Source organism: Heterocephalus glaber, unplaced genomic scaffold, assembly GCF_053883595.1.
Source record: "Heterocephalus glaber isolate CG9 unplaced genomic scaffold, H.glaber_assembly_v1.0 deba00001497, whole genome shotgun sequence".
Classification (NCBI taxonomy): Eukaryota; Metazoa; Chordata; class Mammalia; order Rodentia; family Bathyergidae; genus Heterocephalus; species Heterocephalus glaber.
This window is the reverse complement of record NW_028258320.1, coordinates 19,013,226-19,033,350: the sequence shown is the minus strand read 5'-3', so window position 1 is coordinate 19,033,350 and position 20,125 is coordinate 19,013,226. Positions and strand designations below refer to the sequence as shown.

At 44.0% G+C, this 20,125-nt stretch overlaps 1 protein-coding gene across 3 annotated transcripts in view; it reads left to right on the top strand.

Annotated features, from left to right (window-relative positions):
- Positions 1 to 1,142: 1,142 nt before the first annotated feature.
- The window catches only part of Tet1 (tet methylcytosine dioxygenase 1), a 122,317-nt gene continuing 103,334 nt past the window's right edge, over positions 1,143 to 20,125 (top strand). Inside the window, exon 1 of one of the 3 annotated variants that reach the window (XM_013072998.3) lies at positions 1,143 to 1,355. The gene's annotated coding sequence lies outside the window, so the exon portion shown is untranslated. Of the gene's footprint in view, positions 1,356 to 5,552; positions 5,778 to 20,125 lie in introns of those variants that run through there. The other 2 variants (XM_087184785.1, XM_021259492.2) reach the window with 2 other exon arrangements.

The window sequence follows — 20,125 nt, the reverse complement described above, 5'->3', positions numbered from 1 at the left end:
TTTTCATTTTTTATTTTGAGACAAGGTCTTGATAAATCACTAAATTGCCCAGGCTTAGCTCAAACTTGAGGCCCTCCTGCCTCAGCCTAAATTTTCTTGTCATTATTTCCCAAACAACGCAGTACAACAGCTATTCACAGACTATGGACATTGTCTTGCATATTAGCCGTAATCTAGAGGTGATTTAAGGTGTATGGAAGGAGCGGAACCTGCTGGCTTGAACCTGTACTCCCAGCTCCTTGGGAAGCGGAAGCAGGAGGAATTCAAGGCCATCCTGGGCCACAGCAAAACCTTGTCTCAAAAAATAAAAAATAAAAGGGGGTGGGGATACAATTTAGCAGTGCGTGCCTGCCTGCAAGCTCAAGTTCCTAAGTTTGATTCCTAGTACCAGATCAGAAAAAAATAAAATAATAAAGGTATATGGGAAGATGTATATTAGTAACACACAAACACTGCTTATTTTGTGGTACTGGGGATTGAATGAAAAGCCTCTCACAGAGCTACACCTATAAACTTTTTTTTTTTTTTGGTACCAGGGGATCGAACTTGGGATGTTGCATTTGTGAGGCAGGCAGCGGAACCACTGAGCTAAATCCCTGGCCCGCTTACAAACTTTTAAATTTTGCCCAGGTGAGATTGTGATCATCATTTTCATTGTGGTAGGGATGGAACATAGAGCCTTTCGAATGCTAAGAAAGTGGTCTACAACTTGCAACCCTTTTCTTTTTGGGGGTGGTGGTGGTAGGGTTGAGATTGGGTCTCCTACAAAGTCCAGGCAGGCTTTGAACTCACTATGTAGCCCAGGCTGGTCTTGAATTTGTGGCAATCCCTCCTGCCTCAGCCTCTTGAGTGCCAGAATTACAGACATGTCCCACCACTCCAGCCTGCTCTCTTTCTTTCTTTTCTTTTTTTCTTTTTTTGAGACAGGGTCTCACTATTTAGTTCAGGCTGGCTTTGAATTCACAGTGATCCTCCTGACTCAGCCTCCCCAGTACTGGCAGTACATGTGTGTACCACCATGCTGGGGCTTTTTTTTTTTTTTTTTTTTTTGGTACCAGGGATATGAACTCAGGACCTTGTACTCTCGAGGCAGGCATGGTGCCACTGAGCTAAATCCCTGGCCCCTGGGGGTTTTTTATTATTTTGAGATAGGGTCTTTTTTTTAGGTCAGTCTTTTTTTTGGTACTGGGGATGGAATTTGGGACCTTGAGCTTTCCAGGCAGGTGGCAGCACCAATGAGCTAAATCCCTGGCCTGAGATAGGGTCTTGCTGTTTTGCCTAGGTGGTCCAGAACTGGGGTCCAGTAATCCTCCTGCTTTGGCCTCCGAAGTAGCTGGCACTACAGATGCACTGGGGTAAGGAATTATATTCTTTAAGAAAGAAGTTGTGTGTGTGTGTGTGTGTGTGTGTGTGTGTGTGTGTGTAAGTATATTTTCCCTGGGGTACCACCCAAGGTAAGCAGGGCATCTGAAATGATTTAAAGATATAGCAAGAGTAAATGAAAAATAATTTAAAGCAAGGTGTAGTGGGGCAGACTTGTAATCCCAGCATTCTGGGAGGCTGAAACATGAGGATGAGGAATTCGAGCCCACCCAGGGCAACTTAGGAGACTCTGTCTCAAAATAAAAAATAATATGGCCAGGGATGTAGCTCAGTGGTGCTGCATCTGCCTTGTAAGAGCAAGGTCCTGAGTTCGATCCCTGCCTGGTACCAAAAAAAAAAAAAAAGCTGGGGACTGCAGCTCTGTGTAAAGGCCCAGGGTCAATCCCCAGTACTGGAAAAACAAACCAACCAACAAATAAATGATTTTTTGAGTGTGAACTAGAGTTACGGTTTTAGGAATTAGATAAAAGCTGTTCCAATGCTCACATTATAGGTATCTCCAATTTTCTTTTCTAAGGCAATTGGAAATAAGACATTAACTCTTAGTTTATTCAGGAAGAATGGGGTGAGCTAGTTCTAAGTATGATAGGAAATTGCCTACACATTTGGCTTTTGGTATCAGAGTTCCAGAAAGAATCACACTTTGGTTTCTTCTCCTTGGGGAGGTGCCTTGTGTGCTCAGTTCCCCAGGGCTCACCTAGCCCTTTGCATTCTTGTATAAATATCAGGCCCCTTTTTGGCCTGATGGACTAGATAGACTTATTGTTGCTAGGTATTGTGTCTATGAAGCAGATACCACTATATGGTACAAGGCTGCAATCCCGGCCTCCTCTGGGAGGCTGAGGCAGGAGGATCTCAAGTTTAAGCCCAGCCTGGGCAATTTAACAAGTTAGTGCAATTCTGTATGGGGTGGGGGGGAATGGGATATAGGTCACTGTGAAAGCCCTGGGTCCAATTCAATCCCCAGTATCACAGGGACAAAACCAAACCCAGATGCCACAGTGGCTTTAAATACAATCTGATAGGGCTGGGGATTTAGCTCAGTGGTTCCACTGCCTGTTGCACAAGCACAAGGACCAGAGTTCAATCCCTGGTACCAAAAAAATAAAAGAAAATAAAAATAAAAAAAAAATACAATCTGATAACTCTCAAACTTGTTTCTCCAATGTGACTCTTCCAAATTCACATTTGCCCCACACTTCATGGATTCCAATTTTTTACTATTGTAAATTTTTTTACTATTGTAAAAAATCAGCATAGGCCTGGGATGTAGCTCAGTGGTAAAAAGTCCTTGCCTAGCATGCTCAAGGCCCTGGGTTTGATCCCCAGCACTGCAAAAAGTGAAAAACAGAGCTGGGTGTGGTGGCACAGGCCTCTAATACCAGCACTCTAGGAGGCTGAGACAGGAGGATCACAAGTTCAAGCCCAGCCTGAGCAACTTAGCAGAGAGACCCTGTCTCAAATAAAAAATGAAAAGGGCAAGGGATGTAGCTCAGCCAGAAGGTTTTGGGTTCAATTCCCAGTACCACAAAACTAAATATGTGCATACATAAATTAAATTATATATAAAGAAGCTGGGTGTGGTGGCTGTTTCTTGAGTCCCAGCACTGAGAGGCTCAGCTGGAGCATCACTGGAAGTTCATTAGCCTGAACTACATAATGACAGCCTGTCTCAAAATAAATAAAGACAAGAAAAGAAAGGTAAAACAACAAAACAAGAATCCACAGTGAACCACAGACACAGTCCTGCCTTCAAGGCCTTTGAATTTGCCCTTTCCTAAACACACAATCTTCCCTTTCTCTGAAAGCTACTCTTCATGAGGTCTTCCTTGGTTGATGAATTTATTTTTATTTACTTGTGGTGCTAGATATAAAACCCAGAGCCTTACACATGCTAAGTAGACAATCTGCCTGAGCTGCACCCTTAGTTCAGTTGCTGAATTTAAAATTGCAGCCCTCAAGAGAGCACTCCCTATTCCCTTCCTCCTCTTTCTCGTGTGCGTGTGCGTGTGCGTGTGCGTGTGTGTGTGTGTGTGTGTGTGTAGGGTTCTGGAGATTGAACTGATGGACTTGGTGCTGAGGTACATCCCCAGCCCTTTTTTTTTTTATTTTGAGGTAGGGTTTGCTGAATTGCTCAACTCTCCAGGTTGAGCTTGAATTTGTGATCCTCCTGCCTCAGCCTCTCAGCCTTCCAGAGTGTTGGGATTACCAGTGTGCACCACCACACCCAGATGCAAGAGGATCTTTTTTGGGGGGAGATGAGACAGGATCTCAATATGTAGTTCTGTTTTTTATTTTGTTTTGGTACTGGGGATTGAACTCGGGACCTTGCGCTTGCAAGGCAGGTGCCGGAACCACTGAGCTAAATCCCTGGCCCTCACTATGTAGTTCTGACTGGCCCTAAATTTACTATGTAGCTCAGGCTGGTTTTGAACTTGCAGTGATGCTCCTACCTCAGCCTCCCAATGTTGAGATTTTTTTTTAATTATTATTTTTATTCATTTATTTTTGGTACTGGGGATCGAACTCAGGTCCTTGTGCTTGCGCAGCAGGTGGTGAAACCACTGAGCTAAATCCCTGGCCCTCCCAATGTTGAGATTACAGGCATGTACTACCACACCTGGAAAAAGAGGAACTTTTTTTTTTTTTCTTTTTTTTGATGCTGGGGATCAAACTCAGGTCCTTGTGCTTGCGCAGCAGGTGGCGAAACCACTGAGCTAAATCCCCTGTCCAAGAGGAACTTTTTGAACCCAAGAGTTCAAAAGTCAAGGTGGCCAATATACCAAGATGGTCTTAAAAAACAACAAAACAGGTTTAGCTCAAACAGATTTAGCTTAGATTTAGCTCAGTGGTGCTGAGCCTGCCTTGCAAGTGCAAGGTCCTGAGTTGGATCCCCAGTATAAAAAACCAAAACAAAACAAAAATCCATGTCCAAAAGATTGACTCTCCCCTCAGTAGGCTTATGGAAAATTGACTGAGGAAAGCCTGCTTTAGGTGTCAGATTTATTTTAAAGCAGCTGGTCATGCTAGTGCATAACTGAAATCCCAGCCCTGGGGAGACCGAAGCAGGAGGATTTCCAGTTCAAGGCCAGTCTGGGCCACATTGGGAGACCACGTTTCAGAAGAAAAGATTTATCTCAAATGCTTTCCCGCTTCCCTCCCTGTGCTGGGGCGACTCCCTGGCCTGCTGCATGCCGCCTCCCACCGAGCTGCACCCCAGCCCCAGCACCAGTCTGTGACTACTTCCAGCCCTGTACTCTGCCCATCGCAGCCTTGAAAGCACTGCCGTGATCTCTCGCCAACCTCACTCGACTTTGCTTAGACCCCAGCTCAAGGATCGTTTGCATTAGTCCATCGGAGAGGAAAGATGAAGTTTAGAAATCTCTCAAAAGAAGAGTTTAAATTAGGGTTCTAAAGTGCGGAGGACGCAGTGCTTGGGGAATGGAGGTAGGACAGCCTGAGGGGAGAGAATTAATCTGTCTCCTTCCTGTTCGCCTGAAGCTTGGCCCGAATGATAGTTCGGGGAGCCCATTAAACTATGCAGTGCCGGACTCGAAACCACAGCCCTGGAGCACTCCGGGACAGCTCAGACGCCCTTCTCAGGCCAGGTTTGGACGTAGTTCTGCTGGTTGTTACTGCTGATAGTGCAAACCCCCCTTCCGTGGCCTTTATTACAGTAAAGCGAATACCACCACCCCGAGGTCCGCGGCCACAACGCTCATAAAAATATTATGATGACCTTTGTAGACACCAAGCGCTGAGTCCAGGGTCACAGCCCTCACGTGGTTTTTCTTGAGTGTTGAGGTCGTTTTCCACGGCTGGCGACCCGGTGCTCCCCAGGTGCCATCCGGGCCTGGCACCCCCCGTGGTGGATCAGTCCTTTTAGAGATTCTCCAAACTTTTTTTTTTTTTAATCTGAGCCTAAAAGCTCCTGGGGGAAAAAGATAAGGAAAGAGTATTTTAAGACCTCTCTATCAGTTCTCTAATACTTCATCTAACCTGCAATCTGTCTACGGATCTGAGAGAGCTGTAGGCCTGGGGAGGGAGGAGGGGTCCGAGGGGAGTCCAGCTCCGGTTTGGGGAAATCCAGGGCGCGTTTTGCCTGTCGCTCGGCGGTGCAGGGTCCAGCGAGGCCGAGCCCCAGCCTCAGTCCCGGAGGTCTGTCCCGGGGAGACGCCGCTGCTCCGGGGGGCTGACCTGGCGGGGAGTGGCCGCGCGGTGGCCCCGGCGCGGCTTTGTGCGCGCAGCCGCTGGCCCCTCTGCTCCCGGGTCTGCCCCCCGGGACCTGTCCCCGCGGGACCCCAGCCATGCGACGCTACCTCCTCTGGCGCCCGGGACCCTCGCGGAGCAACTGCCTACCCCTGGGGCTCGGGCCCTGACCGTGCCTGGAGGAGGTAGGTGTCCCCCCGAGGCCCGCTTGCCCGCCCCTGCCCGTCAGGGTCCGGGGCTCCGAAGTTGGTGGGGACCTACGCGAGTTGGAAAGTTTGCCCGCGGGCTGCCGCGGGCGTGGGGATGGGGGACGCACGCTGCCCGGGCATCGGAGAGGGTGATGAGCGGGGCCGGAGCGCAAGCAGGGGGTCAGGAGGGGGGCGGGGGGAGGGGGACCAGGGGATCCTCTGCGCCCCCGGCCCGGCCGCCTGGGCGCTTTTGTCGCGGGTGATAAACAATGAGGCCCGGCGCGTGCAGGGTGGCCTGGCGGGGTCGCCTGGGGCCCGACCTCGGGCAGAGTTGCAGACCCGCCAGGAAAGGGCAGTGTGGCCTGGGGACCCCTGAGCGCCCTGTGGCTGCAGAGCCCTCTGTTGGGGAAGTCAGGGTCGCAGCGCCCTGGAGCGGGAGAGGCTCGAGTGACCGAGGGTTGCGCGTGGGGGCGGGGGTGTCGCGTGCTCCCGCAGCCCCCACAAACACGTCTCCTCGGGTCCCCGAACCTCTCCGGGCACAGATGAGCCAGGAAAGTGCGTGCCAGGGGCGAAGCTAGACGAGCGGAGGCGTAGAGGGCGCCTTGACCTGGAGCTGAGGGGTCTGGGAGGAAGGGAACCCGGAGTGGAGACGCGGTCTGTCAAGTGACTTTCGAGAAAAGTATTTCACGAGCGCCACCCGGTCGAGGATCGCGGGGCCGTTTCGGCCACCTCAGTCCCACTCCTGGGGATCCTGGGCTTGGAGGCGCGCAGAGCCGGGTCCCCAGGATGGACGGGGACAGGGGTACCGGGCATGTGGCACGTGAGCCGCCGGTCCCCGCCCCCCAGTTCCCGGGCTGGGAGATTCCTTTAAAATCTTTTTCTCCCTCCCTCTCGCCTCTTCCCTGTCCCCCTCCCCTTCTCTGCTCGATTTCATCTTCTGTGAAATCCATGTTTCTACCAGAAGGGGTCAGGAAAAGTCCCGGCTGGCGCCAGTAACATTTCCACGCGAGCCAGGGAACCCACACGAGCTGTTTGTGAAGCAGTGAATGTGAACGCGCCTCCCCGAGAACAGTCAGAACTCGAACGGGGATACCACCGCACCCCCACACCCGGAACTCTGTCCTCCTCCCAAATTAACCAGCCATCCTCCCCAGGTCACTGCCAGCCCCCTCCCCTCCGCCCCGGTTCCACTCCTGGGCTCTAGATGGGCTGCACAGTACCTCAAGGTACTGTTTGAAATCTGGCTTTCAGACCTTGGAGCGAGAAAACGATTAGGACCCGGCCTGGGAACTCCTGGGTGAGAGCGCGCTCCTTCCCGTAGGCGCTAGAGAGCAGCAGCGAGAGAGCAGCTGCTCCCTCAAGGCCGCCAAGGATAAAATAAAATAATAAAATGTAGATACTAGCTTCAGGGTACTAAGTTTGGAAAGGGTTAAACAGAGGGTATTAGAGCATATGAGGGATTTATGCCTACAATTAAACGTGGGGCACCACATAGATAAATACAAACAAGGGGATGTTTGGAAATTAGTTCATATTATTTCCAAGAACTAAGATTGATTAATGTGATTTTTGGTGCTCTCGGCTTTGGATATGTTTATGATTTTCATAGGCACTGGTTAAACAGGGTAAAAACACCTTAAATCCTTCCCCCAGCGAAGGGGTTTTTTTAGTTAGTTGTCAACCTCTTTTTGTCTTAAACCACATTATGGTTTAGGTGAAACTTCAACATCAAGATCCGAGGGAAATGGCATACAGCGTCCCTGGTTCTTTGCAAAGATCAGGGGCGCGGATTTGCAGCGCTGCTCCCCACTCAGCATTTTAATGAGTTAGCTGTTGCTCTCTACAGTCTTCCAAAAGGCAAGGGCAGGCTTGGGTTTGCACTGTACCGACTCTTTGTCTGTCCCCCAATTTTACCTGTTCCGCCTCCCCATGACTGTCTTTCCTCCCATGCTCACTGGATTAATTTCTCTCCCCCTCGGTCTTTCTACCTTTAGTGTTCAGCCTTTTGATCCCAGTTACCTTCCTATTCCAGCTTTTTTGCTGAAACTTCTCATTTTCCCATAGCCAACCCCCATGGAGATTTTCTTCCTTGTTGTTGCCCTTTTACTTTTTTTTTTCCTTGTCTTTGGAAAACCACTCTACCTCCGTTTTTAAACTTTCCCTTCCCTTTTCTTAGCCCTTTTTGCCACCTCCCCTCTCTGCAGGGAGCTGGATGTTTTACATATGCAAGGAGCCTTTCACTAAATCTGCTAGCATTTCTCTGAACAGCCTTTCCGAGCGCCCAGTGCGCTCACACTTCCTGTAGTAGAAAACTATCCAGAAGCAGCAAGCAGTCGCTGATCTCTCCCTTTTGATGTAGAACTTAGTTGCTGGAGGAAACTGAGCCAGGTGGTGACTTAAAAAGAAATGTCTTTTAAGTCTTGTTTTTCTCGGTCAAGTGCAAGACTATTTTAAGTTCCATGGAGCTGAATGAAGGGACTGAAATCTCAGAATTTCAGCCAGCTGTCTGTATGCAAATAGCACCATTTTTCAGCCACTAATGGTAGCTGGTGGGATTGCAATGTAAGTTTAAATGGACCTGTGGGCTGGATGATATGAGTTCAGCCACTTCCTGCCCAGGGGACTTTTGGATATCCAGAAAGAAGAGGGATGTAAGGGGAGAGGGATTTCTGGGGGCCAGGGATTTAGCTCAGTGGTTCCACTGCCTGCCTTGCAAGTGCAAGGTCTCAAGTTTGATCCCTGGTACCAAAAAAAAAAAAAAAAAAGGGATGGGGGGATTTCTGACCTGGTACTCTCAATACTGTTGTTGTTGTTGTGGGTTTTTTTTTTGGTACCAGGAATTGAACTCGGATCCTTCTGCTTGTGAGGCAGGCTGTGAAACCACTGAGCTAAATCCCTGGCCCTTTCAATACTGTTGTTTACAGACAACTGATAAAGTTTAGGAAGCCACCCTTTCATTTCATTTTATTCCATTTGTTTTTTGCGCTACTGGGGTTCGAACTAAGGACCTTGAGCTTGCAAGGCAGGCATGATGCCACTGAGCTAAATCCCCAGCCCCAGCCTTTCATTTTATAGGCAAGGTGATTTTTCTTTTTGGTACCAGGGATCCAACTCGGGTCCTTGTGCTTGTGAGGCAGGCGGCAGAACCACTGAGCTAAATCCCCAGCCTGAGGCAAGGTGATTTTTGATTTTTATTTATTTTGGTACAGGGGATTGAACCCAGAGCCTTGCATAGGCGAAGCAAATGTCTACCCTAAGTTGAGCAAGCTGCAGCCCCAGTCCTTTTTTTCTTTTATCTTTTGAGATGGGGTCTTGCTAAATTGCCCAGGCTGAATTTGAACTTAGAATCCTCCTGCCCCAGCCTCCTAATTAACTAGCTGGGATTACAGGCTTGTACCACCATGCATGGAAGGTGATTTTCTTAATAACTCTAAGAGAGCTTCTTAAAGAAAGGCTGATCACTTAGTTCAAATAAAACTGAGGCAAAATTTCTGGTCTTGTATGTTGACTGATTTGGTTAAGTAATTAAAATTATGTATAAATATAATTAGCAGACACTAACATATGCTATGGTTAGCAGTGATCACCTACCAATATGTTCTTCCTATTTTTCCAACTTTGTTATTTGGCTTTTATTCTGACTTTGGGCTAGCATTGTGAGGGGTTTTGTTTTGTTTTGTTTTAGTCATGTCTCCCTATGTAGCTAGCCCAGGCTGGCCTCAAACTCGCTGAGATACTCCTGTCTCAGCCTCCCAAATCCTGGGATTACAGGCATATGCCATCATGCTGGGCTGTATTGTGTCTTTTTATATGATATTAGAGGTTGGCCTCTTATCTCCTGTCCTATAATTTTGGATCTCATACATTCTACTCCCCTATATCACAAGAATATTTTAGGGGGAAAAAATTGTGGGTTAGGGGCCTTGGTACCTTCTGATGAAAGGATCTGTTAATTGAGTAATGTTTTGCATTCCAGAGTTGGTTTTTATTTTGTTTTTCCCTTCCAGGACAAGAGGAACTCAGGCTCCTGTCAATTAATTGCGCATGGTTCCCACTTCTGGGCCCTATTCAGATTTTCTGTTCTAGAAGCTGTTATCATGTAGCTCTCCCTGTGGCAGTGAGACTCTGGAAATATTCTAGGTTAGAATAAAACTGCTTTTGAGAAGGACTAAAACATCAGTTTTAATCAGAAATGAAATAAGGGAGATTTAACTGTGAGAATTCTGTTTTCATTCAGCTGGGTAGTGGGATCTGAGTGTGAATTGGTAAATATACTCTTTTTTCTTTTGGTGCTGGGGATCTTGCTCTACTACTGACCCACATCCCAAGCCCAGTGTCTTTTTTTTTTTTGCAGTGAAAGTGAAGCTTTTTTTGTTTTGTTTTGTTTGTTTGGTATCAGGGATTGAACTCGGGACCTTGCACTTTCACTGCAGGTGCCAGAACCACTGAGCTAAATCCCTAGCTGAAAGTGAAGCTTTTTTTTTTTTTTTTTTTTTTTTTTGGTACTGGGGATCGAACTCGGGTCCTTGTGCCTGCACAGCAGGCAGCAGAACCACTGAGCTAAATCCCCGGCCCTGAAAGTGAAGCTTTTAATCCAAAGTCTATCAAGAGTGGTGCACATCCAATATCTTTTTGTATGAATGAAGTTCTCTATAATAAATTGCTAAAAATGGAACATTTAATAATGTCTAGGGGCCTGGGATTTAGCTCAGTGGTTTCGCCACCTGCTGTGCAAGCGCAAGGACCCGAGTTCGATCCCCGGTACCAAAAAAAAAGTTTGTAAATTAAAAAGGAAGATTAATTTCAGGAGATCTCTGGGAATAAATTCATATTTTATTGTCGACCTGTTTAATAGAATGCACTACATTATCAGCGGGGTATGGTGAGACATATCTGTAATCCCAGGACTCTGGGAGACTGAGGCAGGAGAATTACACCTGCCTTGGCAACTTAGGGGCCTAGTGAGACCCTGTTTTAAAATAAAAAATAATAGGGCTGGGGATTTAGCTCAGTGTGAAGACCCTGGGTTCAAATCCCCAATACTGGGGTGTGTGTCTGGGGGTGTTCAGCCAAAGTGACACCTTAGTTTACATTTCATCACTGGGGCAGGAGTAATTAAAATTATGGTCTTGTGAACTGAGCATGGTGGCACACACCTGTAACCACAGAACTCTGGAGGCTGAGGGAGGAGGATTGCCTCAAGATTGAGGCCAGCCTGTTCTACATAGTTCAAGGCCAAGTGAAACTGCATGAGACCTTATCTTAAAAAAGAAAAAACAAAACAAAACAAAAAATATATATATATATGGCCTGTGACATCCCTTATTTCTGGTTGCCTGTGTCTTTGGCTTCGTGCAACCAAGTGTTTTTTACCCTGCATTGAGGTTTTCCAAGGGCTCCTCAGCCTCTGTCATGATGGCATAAAAAGGCTGTTACCTTTATTTTTATTTATTTATTTATTTATTTATTTATTTATTTATTTATTTTTGGTACCAGGGATTGAACTTGGGACCTTGTGCTTACAAGGTAAGCGGCAGAACTACTGAGCTAAATCCCCGGCCCCTATTTTTTGTTGTTGTTGTTGTTAATTTTATTGGTACATTTTAGGTATACAGTAAAATGACATTCATCTTTGGAAATTTGTATAGGCTGTTACCTTTACAGAGGGCAATTTTACAGCTGTGCAGCCTGCACCTTTTCCATTTCTTAGGCAGAAGGCTCTTAAGGATATAAGGTTTGAATAGTAAACATTATCTTTATTACAAGTCTGAATTTCCAAAGCATTTCATTTAAACTTAGAACATAGAAGAGCTGGAGATCAAATTTACAAATTACTGGGTGGGGGATGTAGCTCAATGGTGCCCTGCCTGCCTGGCAAGCACAAGGTCCTGAGTTCAATCTCTGGCACCAAAAAAAAATTTACAAATTACTTTCAGATCCCTGACACTGTCTGGCATATTCAGATGACTTGCCTACATAGATGAATTTTAATTTTTGTGGCTGATAGTGATGCCTAGATTATATGCTTCTGGTAAGTTTTTATAAATCAAGTCTTTTTTGTGTGTGTGTGAGACACTTTGTAGTTTATCCTGGCCTTGAACTCAATATGCAGCCCAAGCTGGCCTCAAACTCAACCACAGCCTCCTGAGTGCTGGGATTATAGTTGTGTGGCACGATGTCCTGCTAGCAATCTAATCTTTTTTGAATCTAATCTTGATATAAGACCTGAAGCATACTTATTCTGATTTGCTAAATTTCAAGAGATTGGAATGGATTGTTTTCATAAAGAAAAAGCATTCCTTTTTTTTTTCTTCTTTTTTTTTGAGATGGGGGTCTCCCTAGGTACCCCAGGCTGGCCTCAAACTCATGGCAGTCCTCCTGCCTCAGTCTCCCAAGTGCTGGGATTACAGGTGTGCACTACCATGTTAGATCCAAAGCATTTATTTTTATTTTTTGTAGGAAAAAGGGAAAGCAGTAAGCTTAGATACCAAGAATTCAAGTGAAATATTTTCTGCTTCATGTTTGTATTTAGTACAGATTTATCAAGATGTTATTTTTTCTGTATTTAATGTTGTCACTCATTTCTCTTTAAATGAACTTAAAGGCAGAGTGCTTAACTCTGAATGTCCTGCTCTGAGATTTACTACTTTACTGTAGCCTGCAGTGTGTGCAGTGGGAAATAGAAATGGGGGAAGGGGTTTGTCCTGTAAGATATGGCAGACTGGGTCAAACTGATCCCACAGTCATGATTAACACTACTTGTCTTATTCCTCTTTCTTTTTGGTACTGGAGATCGAACTCCGGTCCTTGTGTTTGCGCAGCAGGCAGCGAAACCACTGAGCTAAATCCCTGGCCTCCTCTTTCTTTTTGATGTTGAGTATTGAACCTATATTCTCATGGTTCCTAAGCATGAGCTCTACCACCAAACTGCTTTCCAGCCTTGTTATTGTGTTTTTAAAAATTTTTTTTAGTACTGGGAATCAAACTCAGGGCCTCAAGCTTTCTTATTCATTTTTTGTATTTTGGAGTTGTGAAGAGATTTTATTCATTTATTTATTCATTCATTCATACATATATGTTAGAAGTACACAGTGATTACATTCATTATGAGGAGTTTGGCACATGTGCACATCTTTTTGTTTGTTTTTTGAGACAGGATCTTCCTGTTTATTTAGTTCAGGCTGATCTTGAACTCACTATATAGCCCTGGCAATCCTGCCTCAGCCTCCCAAGTGCTAGGATTACAGACTTGTGCCACCACGCCCTGTAAAAAAATTTGTTTTGAAAAGTCCTTATCCTGCCTCCAAAACTGCTCCTCCCCTTCAACCTCAGATACCACAAGAATGAAACTAGTGCCCCTGGGTTTTCCCAGTGGGAGGCCCAGAAACCTCAGAAACCTCATTGCAGATGAAGAAGTGTGGGCTTCACAGAGCCCCAGGGCCCCCAGATCAGATGCAGGGCTCTCCAAGAGACACCATCTCCAGTCTCAAAAACCATTCCTGGGTTGCAGAATTATAAGGGTCAGATCCATAAAACCAAAGCGAAAAAGACAGGATGATAGAGGGCTGCCTAGTTTTTATTTTGCCACTAATAATAATGATTTGCGTATGTTGAACCATCCCTGCATCCCTGGGATGAATCCTGCTTGGTCATGGTATATAACCTTCTTGATGATTTGCTGCATTCTGTTTGCCAGTATCTTATTGAGGATTTTTGCATCTATGTTAATTATGGAGATTGGCCTGTAGTTCTCTTTTTTGGTTGGATCTTTCTCTGGCTTTGGTATCAGGTTAATCCTTGCTTCTAGGAATGAATTTGGGAGTATTGCTTTCAGTTTCAGATTATCCCTTTCAATTTCATTAAAGAGTTTGAGGAATAGCGGCATTAGGTCTTCTTTAAATTTCTTTTTTTTTTTTTTTTGGTACCAGGGATCGAACTCTGTCCTTGCGCTTGCGAGGCAGGCAGCAGAACCACTGAGCTAAATCCCTGGCCCTTCTTTAAATTTCTTGTACATTTCAGCAGTGAATCTGTCAGGGCCTGGGCCTTTTTTTTGTTGGTAGGTTTTTAATTTCATCTTTAATTTCATTGACTAATATTAGTTTCATTTTTATATCTTCTTAATTCAGTTTTGGTAATTCATATGTATCTAGGAATCTGTCCATTTTTTTCTGTGCTTCCCATCTTATTAGAATACAAGTTCTCCAAGTAGGTATTGATGATCTTCACGATTATGCAGGATCTGTTGTGATTTCACTCTTTTAATTCTTTTTTTATTTTTTTATTTTTTATTTTTGGAACCGGGGATCGAACTCGGGTCTTTGCGCTTGAACAGCAGGGGCTGAAACCACTGAGCTAAATCCCTGGCCCACTCTTTTAATTCTTAATTGCATGGATTTGAGTCTTTTCTTTCTTTTTTTTATAAAGATGGCTATGGGTTTGTTAATTTTATTTAATCTTTCAAAGAGCCTACTCTTCAAGTCGTTGATTCTTTGTATTGTTTTCTTAGTTTCCAGTGCATTAATTTCTGCTTTGATCTTTGTAATTTCCCCCCTCATACAAGCTTTGGGCTTGACTTGTTCTTTTCTAGAAGCTTGAGGTTCAACATTAGGTTGTTTATTTGAGCCTGCTCTGTTTTCCTGATATGGGTATTCACCACTATTAATTTCTCTCATAGGAATGCTTTCTTGCGTCTCATAAGTTCTGGTATGTTGTATTGTCCATATCATTTAATTATAGAAAATGTCTAATTTATTCTTTGGTGTTTTTTTTGGTACCAGGGATCAAACTCGGGTCCTTGCGCTTGAGAGACAGGTGTTGGCACCACTGAGCTAAATCCTGGCCCTCTAATTCTTTAATTTCATCTGTGACCTACTGGTTGTTCAGGAGGGGGTTGTTTAATTTTCATGTGTTTATGAAGTCCTTGTGGTTTCTTTTGCCATTGATTTCCAATCTCATTGCACTGTGGTCTGATAATATCCATGGGGTAATTTCAATTCTTTTGCATTTACTTAAGCATATTCTATGAGGTAGTATGTGGCCTATTTTGGAGAACGTCCCATGTGTAGCTTAGAAGAATGTGTATTCTGATGTTATGGGGTGGAACACTGTAGACATCTACTAAGTCCATTTACTCAAAAGTTTGGTTCAATTCTGATATTTCGTTGTTGATTTTTTTATCTAGTTGGTCTGTTTGTGACACTAGGGTACTGAGATCCTCCATTATAATTGTATTAGTGCTTATTTGATTTTTCATGTCTGTCAATGTTTTATGTAGTTGGGTGCACTGCTATTTGGTGCATATGTATTTTTATATATTTATGATATCTCTTCCTCTTGGATTGTTCTCTTTACAAGGATGTAGAACACTCTTTTTTTTTTTTTTAATACAGGGTCTCACTAGTAGCCCAGGCTGGCCTCAAATTTGTAGTGATCCTCCTGCCTCAGCCTCTGAAGTGCTGGGATTACAGGCTGTACCACCACGCCCAGCTTTGTCTCTCTTTTTCTTTTCTTTTGGTTCAGGGGATCAGACTGGGGACCTTGTACTTTCGAGGCAGGTGGTGGGACCACTGAGTTAAATCCTCGGCCCTGGTTGATTTCTTGATAGCAGCCATTCTTTCTGGGGTGAGGTGGAATCTCAGTGTTGTTTTCATCTGCATCTCTTGAATGACCAGTGATGTTGAACATCTTTTCATATATTTATTTGCTGCTTTTATTTATTTACTTGTTTGTCTGAGAAATGTCTGTTCATTTCAGATGCCCAGTTTTGAATCGGGTCTTTATATTTGGGGGGAGGGTCTGATTTTTTTGAGTTCTTTATATATTCTAGATAGTAGACCTCTGTCTGAGGTACAGCTGGTAAAAAGCTTTTCCCACATCATACATTGTTTAGCTCTGTTGGTGGTTTCTCTTGCAGTGCAGAAGCTTTTTAATAAGATGAGATCCCAGTTGTTGAACCTTTGTGCAAGTTCCCGTGCTGAGGATTTGTTCATAAAATCTTTTCCTATGCCAATGTCTTCAAGAGTTCTACCTAACTTGTCTTCTAGAAAGTTTAGTGTTTCTGTTTTAATATTTAGATCTTTAATCCACTTCAATTTTAGTTTAGTGCTTGGTGAAAGATAGGGGTCTAGTTTTAATCTTGGGCAGGTTGAAATCCAGTTTTTCCAACACCATTTATTGAAAAGGCTATCTTTCCTCCAGTGAGGATGGTTGGCTCCTTTGTCAAAGATGAGGTAGCTGAGTATGTCTGGAGCTGTTCCTGTTTCTAATAATCTATTCCACTGGTCCTCAGGTCTGTTTCTTTGCCAGTACCATGCTGTTTGTTTATTTGAGGTTTTTTTGGTATCAGGGATCGAACTCGGGACCTTGCACTTGCAAGGCAGGTGCCAGAACCACTGAACTAAATCCCCGACCCACCATGCTGTTTTCATCACAGTAGCTTTGTAGTGTAGTTTCAAGTTGGGGATGGCGATACCTGTCATGTCTCTGTTACCTAGAATTGCTTTTGCTATTCTAGGTCTCTTCTAGTTCCAAATAAATTTTTAGATTGTTTTCTCTAGTTCTGTGAAATATACTGTAGGGATTTCTATCGGGATTGCATTGAATCTGTATAGCAGTTTTGGAAGTATGGCCATTTTCCCTATGTTGGTTCTTTCTACCCAGGAGCAAGGCATGTCTTTCCATTTTCTTATATCCTCTTAGATCTCTTTTTTCAAATTACTGTAGTTTTCAGTATAGAGGTGTTTTGTCTTCTTCGTTAGATTGATTCCTAGATATTTCATTTTTCTGGATGCAATTGTGAAAGGAATTGTTTCCCTAATTTTTCTCTCAGTGAGTCTCTTATTTGTGTACAAGAAGGCTATTGATTTTTGAGTGTTGACTTTGTATCCAGCTACTCTACTGAATCTGTCAATTAAATCTAGAAGTCTTTTGGCAGAATTTTTTGGGTCTTCTATGTAGAGTATCATATTGTCAGCAAATAATGACAGTTTAACTTCTTTCTTTCCTATCTTTATTCCTTTTATTTCTTTCTCTTGTCTAATTGCTGTGGCTAATGTTTCCAGAACTATATTGCACAGGAGTGGTGATAGTGGGCATCTCTCCATCGATTTTGTAAGATAGTTTTGTGGGATACATCAATCTGGGTTGAAGGTTGTTTTCCTTTAGGGCTTGAAATACTTCACTCCAATTTCTCCTTGACTCGAGGATTTGTGTTGAGAAGTCTGCTGTGATCTGATGGGCTTTCTTTTAAAGGCAGTTTGTTTCTTTTCTCTAACAGCTTTTTTTTTTTTTTTTTTGGTACCGGGGGATCGAACTCAGGTCCTTGCGCTTGCAAGGCAGGCGGTAGAACCACTGAGCTAAATCCCCAGCCCTCTCTAACAGCTTTTAATATTCTGTTCTTGTGTTGAATTTCTGGAATCTTGAAGAAGATTTTTTTTTTTAATCATGGCTAATTGGAGTTCTGTATGCCTCACTTATCTGTATGTCAAATTCTTTTTCCAGTTGGGAAGTGTTCTGCCATTACTTCTGTGAACAGGTTTTTTATGAGCCAGGGATTTAATTCAGTGGTTTCGCCGCCTGCTGCGCAAGTGCAAGGACCTGAGTTCGATCCCAGGTACCAAAAAAAAAAGAACAGGTTTTTTTATGTCATTTATGCTAGCTCTTGCCATTTTTTTTTTTTTTTTTGGTACCGGGGATCCAACTGGGGTCCTTGCGCTTGCGCTTGCGCAGCAGGCGGCAAAACCACTGAACTAAATCCCCGGCCCTAAACATCTAACTTTTTTTTGGTGCCAGGGATTGGACTCGGGATCTTGTGCTTGCAAGGCAGGTAGTAGAACCACTGAGCTAAATCCCCGGCCCTCCTGCTTTTTCATTGACTCCAGTCAATCTTATGTTATTCTTTGCATCATCTAGCAGCTGCTGGATTGATTTCTCATGGTCCTTGCTAGTTTTAAGAAATTTTTCTTTTCATGATCGCTAACCCAATCCTGTCTTCTATATCTGATATTCTGTCCTCAAGTTGACTTATTCTACTTTTTTTTTTTTTTGTACAGGGACGGAACTCAGGTCTTTCTGCTTGCGAGGAAGGTGGCGGAACCACTGAGCTAAATCCCCAGCCCGACTTATTCTACTTTCAATGAATTTTTTTTTCAATGAAATTATTAATTTCCTGCATATCTGTTTGAATCTGTTTATGGATTCCATTTCTTTCCTATTCTGGGTGTTCATGGTTTCTATCATTTTCCTGAGTTCCTCTTTTTTTTTTTATCTGTATCTGCTTTAGAGTCACTAAGCATGTCTTTCATTCTAGCCACCTTCTCTGTAGTTTTCTGAGAAAATATTTCTGCTTTGAATTTTTTTAGAGCCTCAGTCACCTGCTTTATTACTTCTGCTGTTACCATTTCAGAGAGTCCAGGTAGACTCTCATTGTCCCCTGAGTTTGCCTTTGGTGAGTTGAAAGTTGAGGGGAGTGGTGCATCTTGTTTAAGTGTCTTCTTATTTTCTTTCTTTTTTTAGTTTAAATCCTGGATTGATGCGTGTAGATTGCTTATGGCAAGAAGTTTTATTGCCAGTATTCAGAACCCTTAGGAAATGACTACTTCTCAGAGGTGTCTTCCAAGCTGGCTTTTGGGATTTGAGTCTGTTGTAAGATCCTACCACTTCAATTTATTGGGGATGAGAAGTTTCTCCCTGCTTGGCCCAGGCCCAGGTTCTTTGGTACTGGCCTATAGTATTTTTAATGACCCTTAGGCAATCTCAGTCTTGGCTTACTAGGAAGAACAACTGATTAGAACAGTTATGTCACCTTGGCTAAAGTAGTACAATCAGCAATATCAATAGCATTAAACACAGCCTAGAAAATGGCAGACTGTGATAACTATTAATTTGCCACCTTTAACCATCTGAACTAGATTTGTAGTTATATAACAAAATCTAGAATGAACCAGAAAATTGTATGCAATAAATAAAGCCCTCAATGTGGCAATTTTACCCTAAGAGGAGAAGATTTAGAAGGGGTTGGGGGGGAAATAGAGAAGTAGAAGAGTTTAGAAGAAAGGCTGGAGAATAAAGGAAGATCATACAAACTTTGGGAAACCAGAGACAGGAGGGAAGGAAAGAAAGAAGAAGAAGAAAAAACAAAACAAGAACAGAAGAAAATAACCACAACCAAAAAACTAGAAACCATGTTCACACTCATGTAAAAACAAGAACAATCAAGAAAAAATAGAACAAGAACAAAAACCAGAAAAGAGGAAAAGAAAAGAAGAAAATAAGGAAAAGGAGGATAAAAAAGTCTAGTTCAAGGTGTGTCTCTGGTGTCACTGGTAGACAGTGTGGGCAGACAGTCCAGATCTGAGCTGTTTCATCTCAGCATGGCAGCTGTTGATTTATGGTGGGGTACTGCATAATCCTAGCAAGGCTGGGCCTTTAGTTCCACTGAAGTTCAGGCTGGTTTTTGGCTATCAGACTGGGACTGGATTTTTTGTTGGTTTTTGTTTGTTTTCTTTTGGTACCGGGAATTGAACTCAGGACCTTGCACTTTAGAGGCAGGCGACAGAACTACTGAGCTAAATCCTCAGCCCCTGGATTTGTTCCCCCACCTCATCCTGAGGCAGAGCTTTATTGAGGGAAAGAGCTGCTGGGCTGTCTTGAAAAAGGACTGGATTTGTTGAGTCCATGTGTCTCCTACAGGTTTGAACTCCACTCCCTGGCCTCTGCTGACTTGAACTCACCCCTCTGTGACACCAGGAGCCATTAGATGAAGTCGGCCTGTAGCTGTTTTGGGTTCTCAGCTCAGTTGGACCCCCTCTTCAAGATGGCTACTGGCCAATCACTCTCTCCTGGGTGACATTTGAACCTGAATAACTCACCTGTCACTGCAGTCCTCTGCGCCCACTGTTCGATTCCACTGGTGACTTTCTCTGTGGAGGCCTCTGGGGTTGCCAGTAGACAAGACGGGTCTGTAGGTTCAACCCACCCTTCCCATGGTGTGAGTCTGGACTCTGGGACAAAGGACTGCATGCCATCTCCCTCTTTTCATTGAAGTCTCTCTCTTGGCTCTTTCTGTGACTTCAGTTCTCTCTTCAGATCCTTCATGGGTTCCGGGGACCCACTTCCCTCCTTCTCCTCCTCATGCTGCTATATTCTAATGTCCTGACACTAAATCCCAGAGAGGCCCTTTTTCTGCTGCTCACCACTCCACCATCTTCCCAGAAGTCTGCCAATAAGAATATTATAAGATATACCTACCCCTATCTTTTCACAAGAGAAAAGATGTGCTATTTTTTTCTTTTAGAGAAGATATTTAATAGAAAAAATAGCGAGGTATAATTTCAGAATAAAGGAGA